Below are 21,247 nucleotides of genomic sequence, written 5' to 3'. Positions count from 1 at the left end.
TTTAGGACTTGGCAGACAATAGCAACATTATTAGAATAATTTACTATTTGAGAAAGAAAAAATGAGGGATGGAAGCAGTAAGAGCATGAAAGTAGAACTGATGAATCAAGGAATAGAATTCCAGGAGAAAAATCTGTGGAATCTAGTTTCTAGAAAGATTCCCTCACACACTGCCAGATTACACCCTCAGGAAGCAAGATAGCCTGATCTATATACTGACCTCTCTGTCCCTTCCTCCTTTCCCCACCTTTCTCATGGTTAGTAAAGGTACAGATTCCATGGTCCAGACTTTCAACCTTGGTGGGAGTTGAGGGTCTTGACAATACTGTTATGGATATATCACCACACATGCCCCTGCCCTATTAGTCCCTAAATTAATTGTAATAGTAGCGAATTTCTAGGTGCCCTGCAGCACCAGTCCACTGAGATTACATTGTTACCAGGAGAAATCCAGATTTTTTTGATGGGGAGGAGACAGATCTTAAATAAGAAGAAAGTAAGTTTATTCAAAGTCCATGAGACTGAGAACAAAGAGAAAGAACAAGGGAAGGGATAGATATAAACAGAGGGCCAAGTTTCCCAGTTGAGGCAGGTAGCTGTGGTGAGTTGAGATGGGTGCTACTGAAAACACGAGGTTGGCATGATTGTGTTGAGTTCAAGATGATGGGGAGGAAAGTTAGAGCAGAAATGAATAATGGGACAGATATGTTGTTAGGTCTCCACAAAAAGATATAGTGGAAGAGGAAATACAGTGCACTGAAACATTACTGGACTAAAAGGCGATCTGGATTCTGTCACCAGCTAGCTGTATGACCTTGGATGAGTCATTTGTCTTCTCCAGGCTCCAGCTTGCTCCTCTGTAAAACAAGAGAATTAGATTAGATGAGCTACAAGGTTTCCTATTGCTATAACATTCTATATGAGTATATAGCTGGCTAAGAGAATCTATCTATAAAAACTAGCGGTCAGCATTTCAGCACCAAAATTGGGGGGAGGGAGTATTAAATATGTTCCATAAAGAGCATCGTTGATGCCACAGAAATACATTTTGTGGATGAATTTTGTTTTTATGTCACAGTCATTTTTGGAAATATATCCCATTACCCTCTCATCCCTAAATTGAAAGAGAAAAAATTTAAGCAAAAATGTTGGATGCAGTGACCATGTCTACAATGTATATACAACATTCCACCATAGTAGTCACAGTCTTCATTATGAAAGGAGGAAGGTGTGTTTCATTGTTTGTCCTCTAGGACTGTTACTGGTATTTCAGTCACTCTGAGTTCAACTTCCTTGTAGCTATTTTTTCATTTACATTGTCAGTGTTCTACATTGTACATTAGTCTTCTGCTGAGAGTACTGCTACATAGAAAAAACATTTGTTTCAATCCTTCCACTGTGAGTGGATAAAGAAACCACAAACTCTGGGGTCATTCACAAGCTCTCTTTCCTTGTCCTCATGCCATCATAGCCCATTGACCCAGTGGACAAAGCAAAGGAGGGAGAAGGTGGTCTTTTTTGTAGTAGGGTCACTCCCTTGCATGTCTTTCACCCTTAGGTTCTCATTTTGCCTTCTTGGTCTATCAGGATCCTTCGTTGTACTGTTACTAGGCAACCTGTATTTGTGCTTGGATGGAAACAGTCTCTCTATGCAACCTCCAGTCAAAGTTGGCAGTGTGGGTGGAAAGCAGGGTCCATGTTACTTCAGTGGTAGGGAGGTTGGTCCTGACTGGGACCAGTGTTATTGTTCTTATTAATCATTTGGGTGAAGTAATTAAGACCATTCTAATTAATTTGGGGAATGGCACAAAACTGGGGAGGGGTGCCTTGTTGCCAGCATGAAATAATAGGAATAGAATCTGTAGTGCACTTTTTGTGAGAAATTATCAAACAAGAAATAAAATTCAAGTGAAGAGAAAGAAGAAAAACAACATATCACATGGGTTTCAGCAAATACCACAATGAAAAAAGACTTGGAGGTCATTGTGGGGAATAAATTGAATAAATGAACAATGTAATTCTATATTTTTTTCAAATGTCACATGATACTGAGATATATTAAAGAGAGACTGTAGAGCTTGGAGCTTGGTCAGACATCAAAGATGCCAAGGTCATCCACTGCATCCTGGGTCATCGCCAGTCGTCTTGAGTTTTGTCTTGCCACTGGACTTTGATGACTCTAGAAGACAGAGTGAGGCTGATGACTTTATGCAACTCTACCTCACTTCAATCCAATTCTCATGCAAGTCAAGACATCACCCCATGATATCATTGGTCCTTTTCAAAACAAAGGACAAACATTCAGTTATACAGGTATACCTTGCTTCTTGTTTCAAAAGTGCAGTTGGGGTGGCTAGATGGCTCAGTGAATAGAGCACCACCAGCCCTGGAGTCAGGAAGACCTGAGTTCATATCCGGCCTCAGACACTTAACATTTACAAGCCATGTGACCTTGAGCAAGTCACTTAACCACAATTGTCTTGCCTCCCCCCCCCCTCCGAACAATGGGAGGGGGGGAATTATTTTCAATCACAAGAACAAAGAAGTTTAACTAATGATAAGATACTCTTTGAAAACTTGGAATTTCTGAGCTTAAAGAAACACAGAAATAATCTAGTTCAACATTTTTAATTTTACAGATGAGGAAACTAAGACCTAGAGAACAAATGATTTATTTGAAGACATAGATATATTGAAAATCTTATTTGTCAAGTGTGAATAAGATGATTAAGGGAACTCAGGGACATCCTGATTGAAAACGACCTTTAAAGCTAGAATAATAGAGTTTCTTTTGTTTTTATATAGGTTGTAGAACTGTAATGGACCTTCACCATCATAGTATAATAGATCAAGAGCTCAAAGGTACCTTTCAAGGCCATCAAATTCAACTTCCTCATCATACAGTTGAGGAAAATGTTGGTGAAGTCAAAACTCTTGCCCAAGGTCCCCACATGAGAGGTGGGTTTTGAACTCAAACTCTAGTCCAAATCTTTCATTTGACAAGTGGGGAAACTGAGACACAGTGAGGTTAAGTCACTTTTGTTAAGTTAGTTCCAGGGCATATATATTGTACTCAGAAAAGATACCTGCTTTGAGAGGTTCAGAAAGACTAAAAGTTTTCCTCCCTGTCCTTCCCAATGTCATTCCCACTGACCTTCCACTACAGATGAAATCTCTCCTCAGAGTTATTTTGGAAGCTAAGAAATCATTTTCTAGACAAATATCCAATATACTAAACCTTTTCTCTATTTACACACTAAGAGAAATATCTTCAAGTAATATGACATGGGGCATATAGGTTTTCATGTTGTTCAGTCATGTCCAACCTTTTGTGTCCCCATTTGGAGTTTTCTTGGCAAAGATACTGGAGTGGTTTGCCATTTCCTTCTCCAGCTCATTTTACAGATGAGGAAACTGAGGCAAACAGAGTTAAGTGATTGCCCAGGGTCACACAGCTAGTAAGTGTCTGAGGCCAGACTTAACTCAGGAAGATGAGTCTTCTTGATTCCAAGCCCAGTGCTTGCTCTATCCATTGTGCCACCTAGCCTCCCCAGGTTTTCATGAGAAGTCAGGAAAATTCTGAGCAAAGACTGCTGCCAGGGAAGGCAGGCCCAGGTAAGGTACTCCAACAATTCTTCCCCTTCTGTCCCAGGAACTAGGGGAATGGTAGCAGGAGAGCAGTAGGCAGTGGGAGTGGTCCAGAGTTTTTGCCCCGGGCTCTTTTGATAGTTCCAGGGTAATTTGCCCGTGATTCTAGGATTCTACAGAATCTCACCAAGTGATGGTCCCAAAGTCAGACCCACTTACCCACAGAATACCATGACACCCAACCCATCTCTTGGGGGTGTGGGTAGTAGGGGAAGGAGACAGAAATCAAGATTGACCTGAGCAGTAGTCTCTTTCTATTATCTTGACCTCTTTGCAGGTTGATTTCTCTGAGTTGCCCCTGACACTGTGTACCTCACTCCCTATTTGGAGCATCCTGCACCCTGGTGACTCTACCCCTCTCAGACTGGGCATGCTCAGTAGCTGGGCAGGCTTTGGTCGCCCAGTGGGAAGCCTTTGCACTCCCCGTGCCTCTGTCGGCTCCCTCCCCGGCAGGAGCCACCCAGGTTGCAGCCCAGCGCTGCTCTCCTCAGCCTGACCCAGATTCTCGCCCCCGCCCAGCCAGCCTGGATCCGGTGCGGCATCTGAGGCGGCTGCTCTTCCCGTGCCTCGGGCGCCCGGTGACAGAGTTGTTCTCTGCTTCTGCCACCGCAGAGAGCCGAGCCAGCTGCTTATAGAAGGCATCGGGAGGGTGCAGGCTGGGGAAGGAGGGATGGAGACAGGGCTGTGTCGCTTTATGGGACCAGTTTAACCAGCAGCAGCTGCCAGAACACAGGTGAGTGGCGGAGCTCTGGGGCCCAGAGCTAGGGATGTGGGAAGGAGGCAAGGGCAAGGAAGCGAATACCCAAGAAAGAGAGAAGGCGAGGAGGGGGCGGGGAGGAGGAAAGAGCTGCAGTAGAACTGGGGCGCAGTACAAATTGCAAAAGGGGTGCGGAGGAAGAAAGCATAATAGGGTGAGAGCCTGATTGTGAATGGGATGGGTGGAATAATGCCTTGGGTTTATCTGCTCCGCCGACTGCCCTCGCTAGCAGGGGCGAGCACCCTGAGACTCCCGAAGAGCACTCCGCTCCCCCGACGCTGTCTGCAGGTTGGGGTGCCAGGTTGTTTCCAGCTCAGCCAGAGTACAGGTCGCCTAGCGACAGGACACGAAACGATCCTGAAGGGGCAGGCGGGGTGGGAGACAAGAGATAACTGGGTGAAAGGAGGGCAAGGGGGCGTAGCCGGACTCAGGGCCCCTCAGCACACACCGCCCCCCCATCAGAGATTTCCTAGGTTGCTGCGCCCGCCGGCAGTTGGTAGAGAGGGGGGAGACCGAATAGACAGAAGGGGGAGGACCGGAGAAGCTAGTTGGCGTCTGGCCCTCAAGCTTGTGGTTTCTGAGGTTATCTGCTTAATGAGTTTCAAGGCTGAAACTACCTGCTGGGAAAACCCCTGTCTGGAGATGCCATCTCTTCTTTCCTAGGGCAGGTAGAATTGGAAGAGGCTTATGACTAGGGCTGGATGACTGGTCCTTAAAGCAGGGGGGTGTGTTTGGTACGGGTTGCGTTTTATTGTTGGGCGTGCGTGTTTTTAAAGTATAGATATTGTCTTTGCTTACTCACAGTGGAATTGCTAATCCTCTATGTGTTGCACCCAAGAAAACACCTTATAAATATTGCAGGAACGCCCTCTCCGGCTTCCTGGCTTTGGAAGAGTTTAATCAATGGATTTATGCCCATCTTTCTGCACTGAATAGTCAGGGTCAACTTCTCCCCAGGGCTTTCAGCTCCCCGAATTCGGAGAAACTCCCAGGTTAAGGAAAAGGAGGCTACTGCTTACCAGTAACCCCCTCCTCCAAATCCCATTCTAATAGGCAAATTAAGAGTAGGCAAGTTCTGGGCTGATCTCCAGGGCTGCTCCGCAGCTCCGCAGTGTGTGCGTGTTTGTGTTGCTAGCTTGACAACCATCCTTAACAGGAGCTGCCAACATGGTGGAAAGCAGGTAGTGTGTGGTTGATGTTGCTGACCAGATCAACATCTTTTTCATGCATGTCATATGGTTATAATGTGACTAAGTCATTTTCAGCTCAGAAGTTGCTCCATGGGCAACCAGACAGGAACATTGAGAGGGTTCTTCCGTCCAATCTCTTTTACTTTGGTTACAGAGTCTAAATGTATTTGGACAGGAATGAGAAATGCCTTCTTTCTCAGTAATTGCATGGATTGTTCTGTCTAAATAGTGCAGGAAGGACCAATTAATGCCAAGGACCTTCATGTTAGAAACAAAGGGCTGTAGGGCATAGTTTCTTCTGTTTGCCTTAATTTCCGTTGCACCATTGCTATGAATTAATTAGCAAACAGGCAAATGCGGATGTTCTTTTTTCCTAATGGTGACCTTACCATGAAAGGACTTGGTTTTTCTTTTCAGAAAGGTAGGTGCACAACCTCTCAGAAGATCTGTGCTGAATTTTCTGTTGATGTTAAGTCTCTGGTTAAATATGATAATAAAGCAATAGCCCCGTTTGACTGTCAGCCCACGAATAGTTCAACTGAAATGCTTCAGTTTACAAATGCCCTTGTTAAGAGACTCATCTCCCAACAAAGACCACTGTAAATAAATGATGTGATGTTTCCTTGGTGGATTCCCCCCCCTCTGCCCCCCAACCTGTTAGTATGCTTAACATAGGTCATCAATCTTGATAAATGAAGATATCCTTCATACATCCTATTGGGAAGACAACCACTGAAATAATTTTTTTGTGAGGAAAACACTTAGGATTGTCTTATTTAGAGTGAATTTTAAAATAAGAATCTTCTAAATGATTAGTAAATGTTGAATAATATAACCTTGATCAATAATTGCCATCTAAATGTAAAATTGTCAGAAAAGACTATACATTTTAATCATTTCATAAAATATTTGGTTTTCAAAATAATGTTGATAAAAATCAGCCTTCTTTCTACTTCTGCAATTAGGAGAGTGTTATTAGATAGGAATTCTGTGGAATTAGCAGTGCATGTATGAAAGGGCTGCATACCAGTGTTGGCTAAAGACCTTTCTCTTTCTCTCTCCACACAACAACCTTGTGAGGTAGGTAAAGTATTATTATCCCCATTTTGTAGATGAGGAAACAAACTCAGAAGGGTTAAGTGACTTGCCCAGGGGAACACAGCTAGTAAATATTAGAGCTGGTCATTGAACTCAATTCAGAGTCTAGTACTTTTATCACTGAGCCAAAGCCTCTAAAAAGACATTAAAAATAAACCATTTCAATTCAATAATTCAACCCAACAACCAAAATATCTTGTCCAGCTTACTTGGAGTCTTTGTGATTATAACCTCATCTGGTAAGTCCCTTACTTGTACAACCCATAGCCCAGTACTCCAAGCTTTGAACTTAGAGGATTGGGTTAAATTTCAGGGCCACCCCTTCCTTCCCTAACATATTTATTTCTCAGTTGATATTGCCTGTGGGAAATCTCAGAATATATCTTGAGCATAGCTTGTGCCTGTGTGTTTACATATGTAGGTAAAAGAGTCTCCAGGACCCTGGTACAAGCATTGAAGGTAACAATGCATATATTGGGGTACATTTTATTCTGCCCTATAGAAAATGTAGAAAACACATGAAGTACTCTCAGGAACTCACAGACTATCAATATAAGTTCCATTCAGGTGGATTCTAACTTTCTTCAGGGTCTTCAAATCTTCAAGTCCAGGGTTTAGAATTCTCTTGGAAGAGAAATGACCTCAGGGTGCCATTTCAGTGGGTTCCATTTTTTTCTAGACCAATAGTTTTCCAACCTATGGTCTAAACTCTTCCCAGAAAGAAAATGATTTATAGTTGCTAGCAGGGTAGCCTTTTTCCCATTGAATATGTGATAACAGGATAATATGATCTGGACCAAGGGCAAAGTTCAGAGCTCCTCTTCATATAGAGGCTTCTTGATCCTCAAAGGTCATGTTCATGATCCTTTTTTTTCTTTCTTTCTAGTAGTTTGGTGCTTCTTAGGAACTCTCATTCTTTCTCTAGAAAGTTAAATCCCTGAACTACACACCTTGGGATTGTTAATAAATAACTCTTGGTTGATACTGCCTGGGAATTCTTTCTCTCTCTAGAAAACTGGATTCCAATATTATGCTTCTGAGAAACTGCCCCCCTCTTCTTTTCAGAAGACTGGGGTTCAAGAACTCTTGCCATTTGATCATGTGGTTCTTCCCTCTGGCTGTCACCTCTTGGGCTGAGAGGTTACACTACTTCCTTTCCAAGTCTAGGGCTAAGAATTTGAAGTCCAGAACTCCTTTTGGGTTTTGTGTTCATGCACCTTCCATGTGCCTCTGTCTCAAGACAGTCAGTAATGGTTCTTAGGTGGACAACATCTAACTCTAATCACAAATCTAAGAATTCGGGTCCATTCTGCTGTGTCCCAGACTTGTCTTGGAAAAGGAGAAAACTCCCCAAGTTTATGACTGAAAATTTCCATTTTATAGGCTAGGACAAAGGAACTAGCTTCTCCCATAACAGTCTGTCCCATAAGAGTCTGAGTCATAAAATTCCTCTGTATTCTCTTAGTCTCATTATCAGCAATATTCAACAAAAGCCATCAATGTAAGATCATCAAGTTGATCAGGGAACTACCTAAGTAATCCCCTCATGAGAGCGGTCCATAACCTCCTCGATAAAAGGTAACAAAGGGCATGCCCACCCTCTCAAAAACCCAAAGACTTCATAAGCTACAGTTCATCAAGGGGAATAAGGACTCTCCCCCCCCCCCCCCCCATCAATCACCTACCTATGTAGCACTAGCAAGCATCTATTTGAAGGCAGTGCCATACAAGCTACTACCAGGTATCCCAACATTCCTCCATCAGATTTCATTTAAGTCTTTACCAACTCACCAGAAATATTTTCTTCTTCCTTTGAAGGTCATGGATAGGTTGTAGGGATTTGACTGGAGCAGAAATCACTGCTGATCTGGAATTAATTTGAGCAATTTGAACCATTACAATTGTGTTTGAATGGATTCATTTCAGTCCTTAAAAATAGGCAAATTAGATATTGATTAATATTAGCTGCCCTCCATTTCTTCAGGAAAAAAGAGTTTTCATAATGTAAGTAAGATTAATAAGTATATATTAAATAACATATACATTTTGGTCTTTGATTTTGAAAAAAAGTCAATCAAATATAATACTATAGCTATTTGAGGGAATGATCAGAATGGATTGCATCTGACAAAAAGTCCAGAGACAACATGAACAGGCGTGTTTAATAATCAAATGATGGTCATGATGATGGCAAACATTTATATTTTGTTTACTATGTGCTAGACATTGTGCTAAGTACTTTACAAATATCTCATTTGATCTTTACTACAATCTTGAGAGGTAGCTGCTATTATCATCCCCATTTTACAGAGAGGAAATTGAGGCAAATAGGGTTAAACAACTTCCCCAGGGTCATATAGCTAGTAAGTGCCTGAGGCAGGATTTGAACTCAGGTCTTCCTGACTGCACCCGATCTCTATCCACCGCACCACCTGGAAGCCAGCAAATCAAAAAAATCCATTAAGAGCTTAATATTTTCAAGATACTGGGTCAAATTCTAGAGAGGGGGGGGGAATGACACAATTCCTGTCTTGAAGAATCTTAAAATTTAATTAAGATATATACACAGTAAGTATGATATAAGGTAGAGTTTAGTTAGTGCAAAGGAGAGGTCTGAACAAAGCAATTTAAGAAGTTTCTTAGGAGGGTCATTTTCAGACCTCATTTTCAGCTGTTGTATTAAAGAAGTCTTCATGGACAAAGTGACACCTGAGCTGTGCCTTGAAGAAAGAAAAGGATTTCAACAGGGAAAAAATGGGGAGAGTGAATTCTAGACATGGGAGATGGTCTGCATTGACACGCTGAGAGATGGTACGTTTAGTTCTGGGAATATCTGGCAGTCCTTTGGCAAGCATGAAGAGTGTGCATAGGGTAGTAACATGAAACATAGGTTAGCTATATCAAATTGCTTACTGTCTCATGGAGAGAAGAAGGAGAAAGAGGGAAAGAGAATATTTGGAACTCAAAATTTTTTTAAATGAATGCTAAAAATCATCTTTACATGTAATTGAGAAAAATAAAACATTATTTTAAAAAAAGAGAGGAAAGGAAGGTTAGGATTAGTGTTTTCAGGACTTTAAATGTCATGTTTAGGAGTTATTTTTTTTTCCTATATGAGGTGATTAGCTATTGAAGGATTTTGAGCAGGAGAGTATCAAAGTGAGCCCGATGCCTTACTAAGATTATTTTGTAGCTGTGTGAAGGTTAGAGAAGGGAGATACTACAAGAAGGAATACCAGGCAGGAGGCTATTACAATAGACCACATGGGAGGTAATGAGGGCCCAAACTAAAGTGGTGACAATATGAGTGGAAGGAGAGGATAGATATACAAGAGAACACAGATAAAGAATGGATAGGACTTGGCAACTGATTAGATAAGAGGAATGTGGGGGAGAGAGAAGAGAAAAAATGAGCTGGAGATTGAGAGCCTGGGTGCCTGAGAGATGGTGGTGCCATCAATAGAAATGGTGGGTGTGTTGTTTTTTCAGTAGCAAACGAGACACTGGTTTAGTCGAAATTTCCAGTTTGGTCCTGCTCCCTGGAAGGAAGGATGGTAGGAAGGGGGGAGCAATGTAGGTTTCGCAGAAATAGTGGTTTGTGAAAATGAGCATATGCTTGTAGTACCAGTGAGTACCCACTCAGAATGTATAAACACAATTAGTTCTTTAAAATAAAATAGCGTCTGAACTTCAAAACCACAGCAGGCACTGTCACTATGTTGATAAGAGAAAGAAAGGTTCCAAAAATTCTAAATTTCAGTGACTGTCCAGGCAGGAAAAACAATGAGCAAATTTATCAGTCATCTGATTGCATTTCTGTCCTCAGGTCTAATAATCTAGGTGGATTTCAGCTATTCTGACTTGCAGCACTTTTGGCTTTATTAGTGACCATTAGTAAATTATAATGTGTTCGATTTTCGATAAATTGTGCATTTCACAGTAAGGACTCAGGTTCATTCAGTATTATAAATATCATATGTTGACATATTCAAAGGAATCAAAGCTTAAGCTAAGACATCTCTTAAGCATCTTAAGTTAAAAGGAGGGTCTTAAGTTAGCAAATAACTTTCCTTCAAAATAGAAATAGAACCTTAATTTATGATCATGTCAGTTGTCTTTCCCATGTGGCAGCTAGCTTTTTTTTTTATTACTGGGACTAGATAATTTGAGAAATCTTTTCACGCTTAAAAAGGAAATTAGTTATTCATGAATAAAAAAAAAAAAACAACCAAGACTTAACTTACTACTTAGTTCAATTTGTTGATTGTATTGAAAGATACTAAAGAAATTATTTTAAAACAAATTTGTGCTCTAAATTTTACAAAAGCAAGATTTTACATAGCAATATCTCTAAGGTTAACTTAAACAGACTAATTCAGTCTAATGAAGCTCATATCCTTTTGAAAGAACAAGGAAAGTAGATACATACAAAGAAAACTTATAATAAACGGTAAATGTTTGTTGAGCTGAGTTAAATAACGTTAGCAATGCTCTCTTCCTTTTTCCTTCCTAACTCATATTTGGGAGTGAGAAAGCTAATGAGGTCTTGATTTTCTACATTTATTTTTTTTATATTTTTAAGCAATCGGGGTTAAGTAACTTGCTCAAGGTTACACAGCCAGTTATTTCTGGGTGTGGTGCTGAGTGTGATCCCAGGATTCGATCTCCAGGTCGTCCCAACACTACAGCCGGTACTCTTACTCGCTGAGCCACCTGGCCGCCCCTAAGCAATTGGGGTTAAGTAACTTGCTCAAGGTTACACGGCCAGGTGTTTCTGGGTGGGTGCTGAGTGTCTGAGCCCGGGATTCGATCTTCAGGTCTTCTCAACACTGGAGCCGGTGCTCTTACTTGCTGTGCTACCTGGCCGCCCCTCTACATTTATTTTGAGATCCATTTTTTTCATTCACAAAATGAAAGCTAAGCATTTCCCCCTAAAACACCCATTTTACATGCACATCTAGCTCTATGCAATAAACTGTAACCCCTGATGCTTTGTGATATGACTAATATAACCCTTTATAGGATTGGATTAAATTTGAATGACATCTATCTGCCCCGGAGTCCTCTAGACAAAACCTTTTTGTATAATTTCCTGGTGTTTTGTATGTTTGCCTTTTTGTTTTTTTGAAGTTGAAGTAGGTAGATGCTTAAGGACTCATTCTTTTTTTTTCCTTTTTTTATTTTTTGGAGAGGGGAAGGCAGGGTAATTGGGGTTAAGTGACTTGCCCAAGGTCACACGCTAGTAAGTGTTAAGTATCAGAGGCTGGATTTGAACTCAGGTCCACTTGACTTCCAGGGCTGGTGCTCTATTCACTGTGACACCTAGCTGCCCTAGGACTCATTCTTTTATTAAAAAAAAAAAGTTTAAACAGGCCTATGCACCAAAATTTCATGGTCATTTGGTTGTAACCTTTAGTATAATTTGAAAATCATTTCCATTAGTATTAATTTTTGAAGTGGTTGCTTGGTTAATTAGACTGTTTGCTATAGTAATTTATCTGAATTGAATATTCTTTTGTATAAATAATGAAAAGATGCTGTTGAAACATTGCTTTCTTTTCCCCCCTCAGATATTGTTTGATTTTTTTTTTTAAAGCAATCGGGGTTAAGTAACTTGCTCAAGGTTACAAGGCCAGTTATTTCTGGGTGTGGTGCTAAGTATCAGAGCCCAGATTCGGTCATCCCGACTCTGGGGCCGGTGCTCTTACTCGCTGTGCTACCTGGCCACCCCTGTTGTTTGATTTTTATAAATATTTTCAATGATATTATTCTCTGCTCCAAAATCTACCTTAATTCATCACCCATTTAACATAATAAATATTTATAGAATAACTAAATCTCCAGAACATATTAAAATGTAGGCCCCTTGTCTTTTCAGGTGAAAAAGAATAATTCAGAAATTCATTTCAGAATTTAGGAACCAGTTTTCTAAGATTTTATTTTTCAAGATAAAACTTAATATCAATTTTTTTTTAGTTTCAGAGTAAATCTAAGTTGGCTGAATATATCAGATATTTTTTTTCCAAAACAGAAAGCTTAAACAACTATTTTAAGAAGTTATAATATCAAAGTACTTTGAAAAGAAATGAATTTCATCTATAATCATTGTTAATAATGGGAAAATGATCATCAGCAATTTCACCTAGTATTCATTTTTATTTTATATAAGATCAAGATTTTAACACTGATAATATATGCTTCAATTTACTACTTCATGTATTTATAATCAATACAGAATATTTTGTAGAGCTTTGTAAATGAGATACATAATCATTCAAAAGAGGTTCACCTAACTAACCACACAGGAAAAGAAAAGTGGATAAGAATGTCTATTGTTAATATTATGATATGTATTTGTATGGACAATCTATAGAGCTCATCTGTACAAGTAGCTCGAACATCTACCCAGGATGGAAAGTGAATCGACCTCTAAATTGAATTAGAGAAGAAGAACAGGCAATATTTTACAAAAGCGATATTTAACATAGAAATATCTCTAAGGTTAACTTAAATAGACTAACTCAGTCTAATGAAACTCATATCCTTTTTGAAGGAATAGGGAAAGCAGGCAATATGGTCCAGTACTTTTTATGACCCCAAATTTCTTCCTGAAACAAAGGCCCATCTTTTTTTTTGATATTCTTATCCTTTTGGTAATGCTCTATGACTGGTTGTAAGTGATTTAATATCATAGTAGCCAAAGAATTAAAATTGTCTGTCAACTACATTACAATGGATACAAAGCTCACGGTAGGCACGAATAAACTAGCATGTCACTATGAAGAATTGTGAAGAAATATCATAAAGGATATAATCAGAAGGAAGTATCTTTTGTTGTCGTTCAGTTTCATTCTTAAATGCCCTCAGGGTGATTTAGCATACTTGAGTATCTTACTAAGCTTTCATTACACTTGTTTTCACCTTTAATGCTTCTCACCATTCTTTGAGGCAATATAATCTTTTTTTTTAAATGAATATATATTACATATTTGTATTTATTCTTGATAAAGAGGTGGTGTTTCCTTGCTTGTAAACTCCTTGAGATCAGGGACTGTGTTTTTGCACTCTCCCTCCCACCCTTTTTGTTACTTTCAGTCCTTAGCACAGTGCTTGGCACAGATTAAGGACTTAATAATACTTATTGACTGACTGATTGAGGTAGTTTACAGGCTCTTTTGGTCTTGTTATGACAATTGTTCTATGTCAGTTAAATTTCTTTAGGAAATGATTATAATTTATGTCTATGTTTGTTCCTCCATCCATTTCCTTTTTTTTTTTAATTCTCAGTTTGTTTGAATATTTTAGGATGGATTTGTCATTATTCACTTTGTCTTTTTTCTCATTATGATATTTCTCTTTTTGTGATCTTTGTTCTTAATATGTTGGTGGTTTCATTACAGAGATAGCTGATTTAAGCATATCACCCACAAGTGCACAGCTAGGCTGCACAGTGGACACAGTGCCCAGTCTTAAGTCAGGAAGACTCATCTTCGTGAGTTCAAAACTGGCCTCAGACATTAATTGTATGACCCTGGGCAAGTCAGTTAAGCCTATGTCTGATACATTTGAGAAATAATTCCACCCAAAAAACAGAAATCAAATCATTCTAGTTCATAAAGGGTCTAAGGAAGCCATTTCCATCTTACAGTTGCTGGAAATGATCTGTTAACATAATGCAAAATATTTTTGATACTGCAAAGCAATAGAGATGTGGTTCTGGAAAAATTATCCTCCTGAAAACAGTAAATAGACAGGGGTTATTATGGATACTGTATCAGACTATTCATCTAAGCCAGGAAAGACTTCTCAATCATCAGTGCTCTTCAAATTAGCTGAGAGCTGGGGATCCACATAGCTTATATTTTCTGTTTAATATGGGCTGTATGCATTGAAAAAGGAAGAGATGATTTTATGCTAGCAGATGGAAGAAATGCACAGGATTTTGCAACTAATTAGAATGAGTGGGATAAGGGAGATTTATCTTAAAAAAAAACCCACCACTTTTGCTGATCATGTCATTTATCATTGCTGTTTATACATATATATTATAAGTGTCACCCCTTGAAATTTACTTCCTTGTCTGCATTATGGCACAGTATAAAGAACACTGGATTCAGAGTCAAAAGAACTGGGTTCAAATGTAGACTCTACCACTTCCTACTGTGTGACCTTGGGCAAGTCACTTAACTTGACTTGCCCAAGGTCAGGCAAGTAGCCTAGATCCCAGTTTCTTCAATTATAAAATGAAGGGATTGGTCTAGATAACATCAAAGTTCCCTTCCCTCTTTAAGCTTAAGATTCTTTTATTTTTAAAAGCGGGGTCATTATAAATGCAAGGGAGGTTTCAGTAAAATCTTGGATGATCACCCATTCTTCAAGACTCCATATATTTATAATTTCATTGATATGGGTACTGATAGGAACTCCACCCTGCCCTTTTACTCCTTAAGTGTAGATCATATAGTCCAGCTCCCTTATTTTACAGATGAAGAAACAGTCTCAAGAAGATGAAGCTTTATCCAAGGTGGTTAGTGTCAGAGCTAGGTCTTGAACCCAAGTAGAATCCAAATTTATTGTTTTTCCACTATTCCATATACCATAGCTTCATTTTAATATGCTAGGTTAAGAAATGTTAGAAGCAATATAACCCAGAACCCAAAGGTCACTAGAAATGAGAGCCGCTGTAACCTGAGCCAGTATGACCTGAATGAGATAACCTTTATCTGTTGGAGCAGAACACAATGATGCACCTTGGGAAGTAATCTTATCCTACTCTGGTTGTCCAGGAACCAGAAGCCATTTCTGTGTGATCAAGGCAGTTTCTACCTTTCTCAAAAGGATGAAAATTTTCTAAATATTTAAAATATTCTAAAGTTTTTCATTCACCCATACAATAAGGAAATGAGTTACTTATTATTTGCATTTTCTGCTTTTTGTGTTTATTAAGAATATCTTGTTTTTATGGTTTTTCTTCACACCTCTACCTTTCAAATTCCTTCAAGACTCAACTTAAATCCTACATTTGCTGGTGCCTTCCCTCTCATATTAGATCCAATTCTATATCTTGTAGGCACATAGTTATTTACATGCCATGGGGCCCTTTAGGACACCTTCTCAAAGGCAGGTATCACATTTTTACCTTTCTATGTACCTTTAACACATAGCACAATGCCTGGCACATTAATAAATGTCCCTTAATAAATAGTTGTTTATTGACTGACTGTCATGGTAGACAAAGCGCCAGACTTGGAGTCAGAAAGACCTGGACTCAAATACTATCTCTGACATCTATTGTATGTCATTTAAACTCTCTAAATCTCAGTTTCCTCATCTATAAAATGGGGACAATAATAATATAATAATACCTAACTAGCAAAATTGTTAGGAGGTTTGAATGAGCTAATGTATAGAAATATTTCACAAACTTTAAAACTTTTGGTAAATGTCAGCTATTATGGTTTTTATTCCTCTTTTTGACCTTGAGGCAAGGAATGCTTTATGTCCCAAAGCAAAGGATAGTTGTCTTACTTTGGGATATCAAAAGAGGAAATAGCATTTTTTTTCTAGTTTCCCTCCACATCATCCTCCCACATTCCCCAGGATCTCTAACTTTATAGTCAGATAGCACATTTTCCCAAGTTTCACATTTTAGGGCCTCCTCACAGTGTTAGAGAAACCAGGCACCTGGAGGTGCTCAGGCAAGCAGCCAGTGGGTGAAAATGAGGTGTCTCCCTAAGAGCCAAGAAAGACCTCAGGCTCACAGGACATGAATAAATGCATGATGTGCTTGTTCTATCCTGATTGCACCCATATGCAAGTGTTGGGAACTTAGCTGGTAATTTGCCTGGGGCTCCACTTTTCTTCACCTCTTACACCTGGGATGGTCCTACAATTGTATACAACCAGTCAGGTTTTAGACCTACTTACTGGACTAAAATGGTATTCTTTCAACAAATAGTTATTAGTAACTAACTGTATGCACAGTGCTTGTACTAATGTGAGCTTTTTTGTTGTTACTTTTCACTATTCTCTGTAGCATAGGCCTAATAAAAATAATGATATTTATATAGTACTTCAAAATTTGAAAATATTTTACATATGTAATTTCATTTGAGCTTCATAGCAACCGTGAGGTAGGTACTTATAGGTGTTATTCTTTCCATTTTACAGATTAGGAAGCTGAGACTCAGGTGAAGTGATATACCTTTGGTCACACAGGTGGTAAATGTCAGAGGCAAGATTTGAACCTAAATCTTCTTGATGCCAAATCTGTTATCCTAATGTCTATGCATTACGCCCACACTGTCTAAATCCTAATGGACTGAAACTCTTCATTATCAAAACCAAGCATATTCTCCCTAATCATTGATGGGCAGTCAGGATCAACACCTATTTTAGGAGCAATATTCCCTTTTCACACTCACTTCCTGTTCCTGGACATTATGACAATTTCCTTAGACTTTTCCTATCAGATGTTTTTATGATAGAGATCATAGATATAAACATCATGATGTTCTGTCAAAAAAAATGATTGATTTAACTTTTGCCCCAAAAGAAACAGGCTATTGAAAATTTTATATAAAAAATCCCTTAAGATTAAATTTAAAACACTAAACCATAACTATGAATTCTCTTCAAACACACAGCAATCTGTTTTAGTGCCAATAAAGACAATCTTTCCTTAATTCTTTTCTTGCCAGGTGAGCTATTTTTAGCTTCGCTTCTGAGAGATAATTTACTCCTCTCTTCTTTCTGCCATGAGAGTAAGATACAAGATGGAGGGGGAAAGCCTCCAGAAAACCCAGAAAGCCAATGCATTTTACTGTAGAACAGAACTAGGTTTCCAACTCATTTCCTGAACTCTGCTGCTGGCACCAATCTAAATTCCCAAGGCTGCTAATGCTATCCATTTTAAAGAGGATCCTAGGCTAGTATTTTATGTTTACAGTGGGGAGAGGCTTTTTATTTGTCCTTTCAGTCAGTGTCAGCACAATGTCTTTCTTCAGGCTAAACTCTGGATGAGAAAGACAGTCAGAATTGAGCCCTGGGGACTTCTTTATGAATGAATGTGTATGTTACACAGTGGGCTGGATAACAGGTGTAGAATTTGCATAGGTGATTAAAAAGTGCATTCATTATTCCAAGATTTTACAAATATTGCTTACTTTCATTCTTTGCATGTAGATTAATATACTGAAATAAATCCAGAACTTTTGCGTGTTTGATAGGAAGCTAGGTGACACTGAGGATTCAGGATTGGGCCTGGATTCAGGAAGACCTAAGTTCAAATCCGGCTGTATACATACCTTGATCAAGACTTAACCTTTGTTTGCCTCAGTTTCCTTATGTTAAAATGGGGGTAATAGTAATAATAACCTCTCAGGGTTGTTATAGAGAGAAAATGAGATAATATTTGCAAAGCAAACCTTAAAGTGCTCCATAAATGCTATTGTCATTATTATTTTTTACTTTTTGGAGGGGGGAAGGCAGGGCAATTGGGGTTAAGTGACTTGCTCAAGGTCATACAGCTAGTAAGTGTTAAGTGTCTGAGGCCAGATTTGTACTCAGGTCCTCCTGACTCCAGGTCTGGTGCTCTATTCATTGAGCCACCTAGCTGCCCCAAAATGCTATTGTTATTATTATTATTATTATTATTATTATTATTATTATTATTATTATTATTATGGTACAAATACTGGTAAGCTTTGTGAAGTTTGGGGACTATAGGTCCTTGGTTTCTCATATAATAACACTTCATCTTTCTATAGCATTTGAAGGTAGGTAGAGTAATCATTAACATCACTATTTTATATATGACAGGAGTGGACCAAACATTTTCAGATTTCTAAATTAAGGGTCTAAGAACTTGTAGTATGCTTCATAATTTTTTTTTTTTGCTTTTTGGAGAGCAGTTGGAGTTAAGTGACTTGCCCAACGTCACATGGCTAGTTTTTGTGTTAAGTGTCTGAGTCCAGATTTGAACTCAGGTTCTCCTGACTCCAGGTCCAGTGCTCTATTCACTGCACCACCTAGCCACCCCTCTGGTCTAAGAACTTGTGACCCATGTAAGTCATTAAGTTACTAAATATGTGAGATGAGATTGGAACCAAGATATCTAACTCCAAACCTAGTCCCTTTCCATTAGGTCATGCTGCCTTTTTGTTCTTAGCTGTGAATCCTTCATCTACCTTATTTTCCCCTTCTGGAAAGGCATTATTACACTGGTGGGAAACTAGGTAATGGATAGAGTATTGGACCTGGAGTCAGGAAGACCTGACCTCAGAAACTTACTACCCTGGGGAAGTCACTTAACCCTGACCCTGCTTGCCTCAATTCCCTTATCTGTAAAGTGAGCTGGAGAAGGAAATGGCAAACTACTTCAGTATTTGCCAAGAAAACCCCAAATAGAATCACAAAGAGCCAGACATGACCGAAAACTACTGAACAACAGACCACTGGTAGGTGTTATGAAGTATGAGATGTACATAATGCCCAGTAAGACATCACACGAGTTCTCCTCTTCATAAATAAATAGGTCAATGAATGGGACCTGCCTTTTTGAAATGGATACTTTGCTGGCCTGAGTTTTGCAGTCAATGTCCCATTTTATTCTTATCCAGATCTGCTCTATTTAAGCAGACTGACTTATTCTTCTTTAGTCTGCCTCTGGACATAGCAGCTTAATTGAAAAGAAAAAAAAATTTGTGTGGTGGGTTGGGGTGGGGGTTGGGGAGTGGGATTATTAGTAACATGTGTCTTGGTGAAGGCATCCTCTCTAACTACAAAAGGGATTTTCCAGAAGCGCAGACCCAGTCCTATCACCTCTCCTGCTCAGTCAACTCCAGTGACTCCCTCCCTCTTATCTCCAGTAGTAAGTTCGAAATCTTCTGTTTGGCATTCAAGCTCTTTACAACCTAATCCCCTCCTACTTTTCCAGCCTCCTCACACCTTGTTCCCCCACACATATTCTTCCATTCAGTTACGTTGGTCTCCTTACCGTTCCAAGAACAAAGCAATGCATCTCTGGTCTCTGGGCTTCTCTCTGGCTACTTCATGCCTAGCATGCTCTCCAGTACTGTCTTTACCTCCTGGCTTCCCAGACTTTAAATAGTCACTTTTATTGGAAGCCTTTCCCAAACCCTCTCAATTCTAGTGCCTTTCCTCTCTTACCTATTTCCTTTTTGTCCTGTATACAGCTTGTTTATACATATTTGTTAGCTTGTTTTCTTCTCTTCTATTGGATTATGAGGTTCTAGAGGGCAAGGACTGTCTTTTGCCTCTTTTTGTACTCTAGCACTTAGCCCAATGCCTGAAACATAGTAGGTGCTTAATAACTATTTATAGACGGACTAGAGTGGCATACTTTTTTGTTGAAACTGTGAGCAGCTAGCACCTTGACAATTCCTGTAAATTTCCACTGTTCTATAGTTATGTCCTCTGGAGCAAACTAGAATAAACCTAATCCTGCTTCCATATGACAACATTTCAGTTGTTTGAAGGGAAGATAATTTGCATTTTTTCTACTCTGTGCCACCTAACTGCATAAACAATGCTTCTAAAGAAAAGTATATATATGTGCCAGTATATATACATATATATATGTCAATATGTAGATATATTTCAATTTTACCAGATCCTGAAAGAGAAAGATTGTATATTAGAATGCTAATAATGCTGTCATACACAATATATATATGATCTAATAATATTATTAGAAAGCCATCACTTAGTATAGTGACAGAATATTGACTGTGTCTCATAAACCAAAGATCACATATTTGAACCTAGTAGCACCTGACATGGACAACTTCCCTGGTCAGGAAAACCAATATTCTTTTGCTACAGATCATAAATATGTTTCCAGCTCAGTCTTGACGTCTATAGTTGGCACCAAACTAAATTCCCATTGGCCCTGAAACTATAAATTGCAAATATAGATTGTGGGCTAATATTTTATGCCTAAAGTGGGGAAAGGCTTTTCATTTGTCTTTTTAGTCAGTGTCAGCAAAGTGAACACCTGCTTAGCACCATGCCTCATAGAGGGTAGATTAAAAATAATAATAGTTAGCATTAATATAGCACTTTATGGTTTGCTAAGCATTTTACATAGGGTATCTCATTCTATCCTTACAATGGCTCTGTGAGGTAGGTACTATGATTTTACTCACTTTCCATGAGTAGCTTCAAATTTGTATTTTAGGAGGCTTCTTTTCCAAGATTATGCCAATAAGGATTCACATCATTGTGAAAACATGCTCACAGTGACCATGGTAAAGGAAACAAAGCTCATTGCCTCTGATTTCATCATGCCTAGGAACTTCCTAAGATACTGTGCATTAAATGTTAGCCTATTTATTTTTGTGAAAGGAAGGGGCTTATTCCCACTGGAATATCAGCTCTTAATTCTTGAATCCTGCCACAAATTCCCAGGTATAAACTAAATATATATGTACAGCTCCACATTTAAGGTTTGCTTCTAATGATCTCTACTGCTTTAATTCTCATGGAATATATCTTATCCATGTTCTTCTTAGAAATTAGATTATTCTAATTG

At 39.0% G+C, this 21,247-nt stretch overlaps 1 protein-coding gene and 1 long non-coding RNA gene across 8 annotated transcripts in view; one reads left to right on the top strand and one right to left on the bottom strand.

Annotated features, from left to right (window-relative positions):
• Positions 1-511: 511 nt before the first annotated feature.
• The window catches only part of LOC138155309 (uncharacterized), a 66,409-nt gene continuing 45,673 nt past the window's right edge, over positions 512-21,247 (bottom strand). Inside the window, exons 2-3 of the long non-coding RNA XR_011166797.1 lie at positions 8,485-8,560; positions 512-857 (exon numbers count right to left, since the gene is read on the bottom strand). This is a non-coding gene — a long non-coding RNA (uncharacterized lncRNA). The remainder of the gene's footprint in view (positions 858-8,484; positions 8,561-21,247) is intronic.
• ELMOD1 (ELMO domain containing 1) overlaps positions 4,020-21,247 on the top strand; it is a 77,222-nt gene continuing 59,994 nt past the window's right edge. For 2 of the 7 annotated variants that reach the window (XM_069080477.1, XM_069080476.1), the window contains exon 1: positions 4,024-4,381. The gene's annotated coding sequence lies outside the window, so the exon portion shown is untranslated. Of the gene's footprint in view, positions 4,382-4,539; positions 4,560-4,673; positions 4,694-21,247 lie in introns of those variants that run through there. The other 5 variants (XM_069080478.1, XM_069080479.1, XM_069080473.1 and 2 more) reach the window with 5 other exon arrangements.

The sequence above is a fragment of the Petaurus breviceps genome, unplaced genomic scaffold (assembly GCF_028583685.1).
Source record: "Petaurus breviceps papuanus isolate PSGF00001 unplaced genomic scaffold, PetGlider_PUasm1.0 91133, whole genome shotgun sequence".
NCBI classification, from domain to species: domain Eukaryota; kingdom Metazoa; phylum Chordata; class Mammalia; order Diprotodontia; family Petauridae; genus Petaurus; species Petaurus breviceps.
The sequence above is the reverse complement of the archived record's forward strand: the minus strand, read 5'-3'. Positions and strand labels throughout refer to the sequence as shown.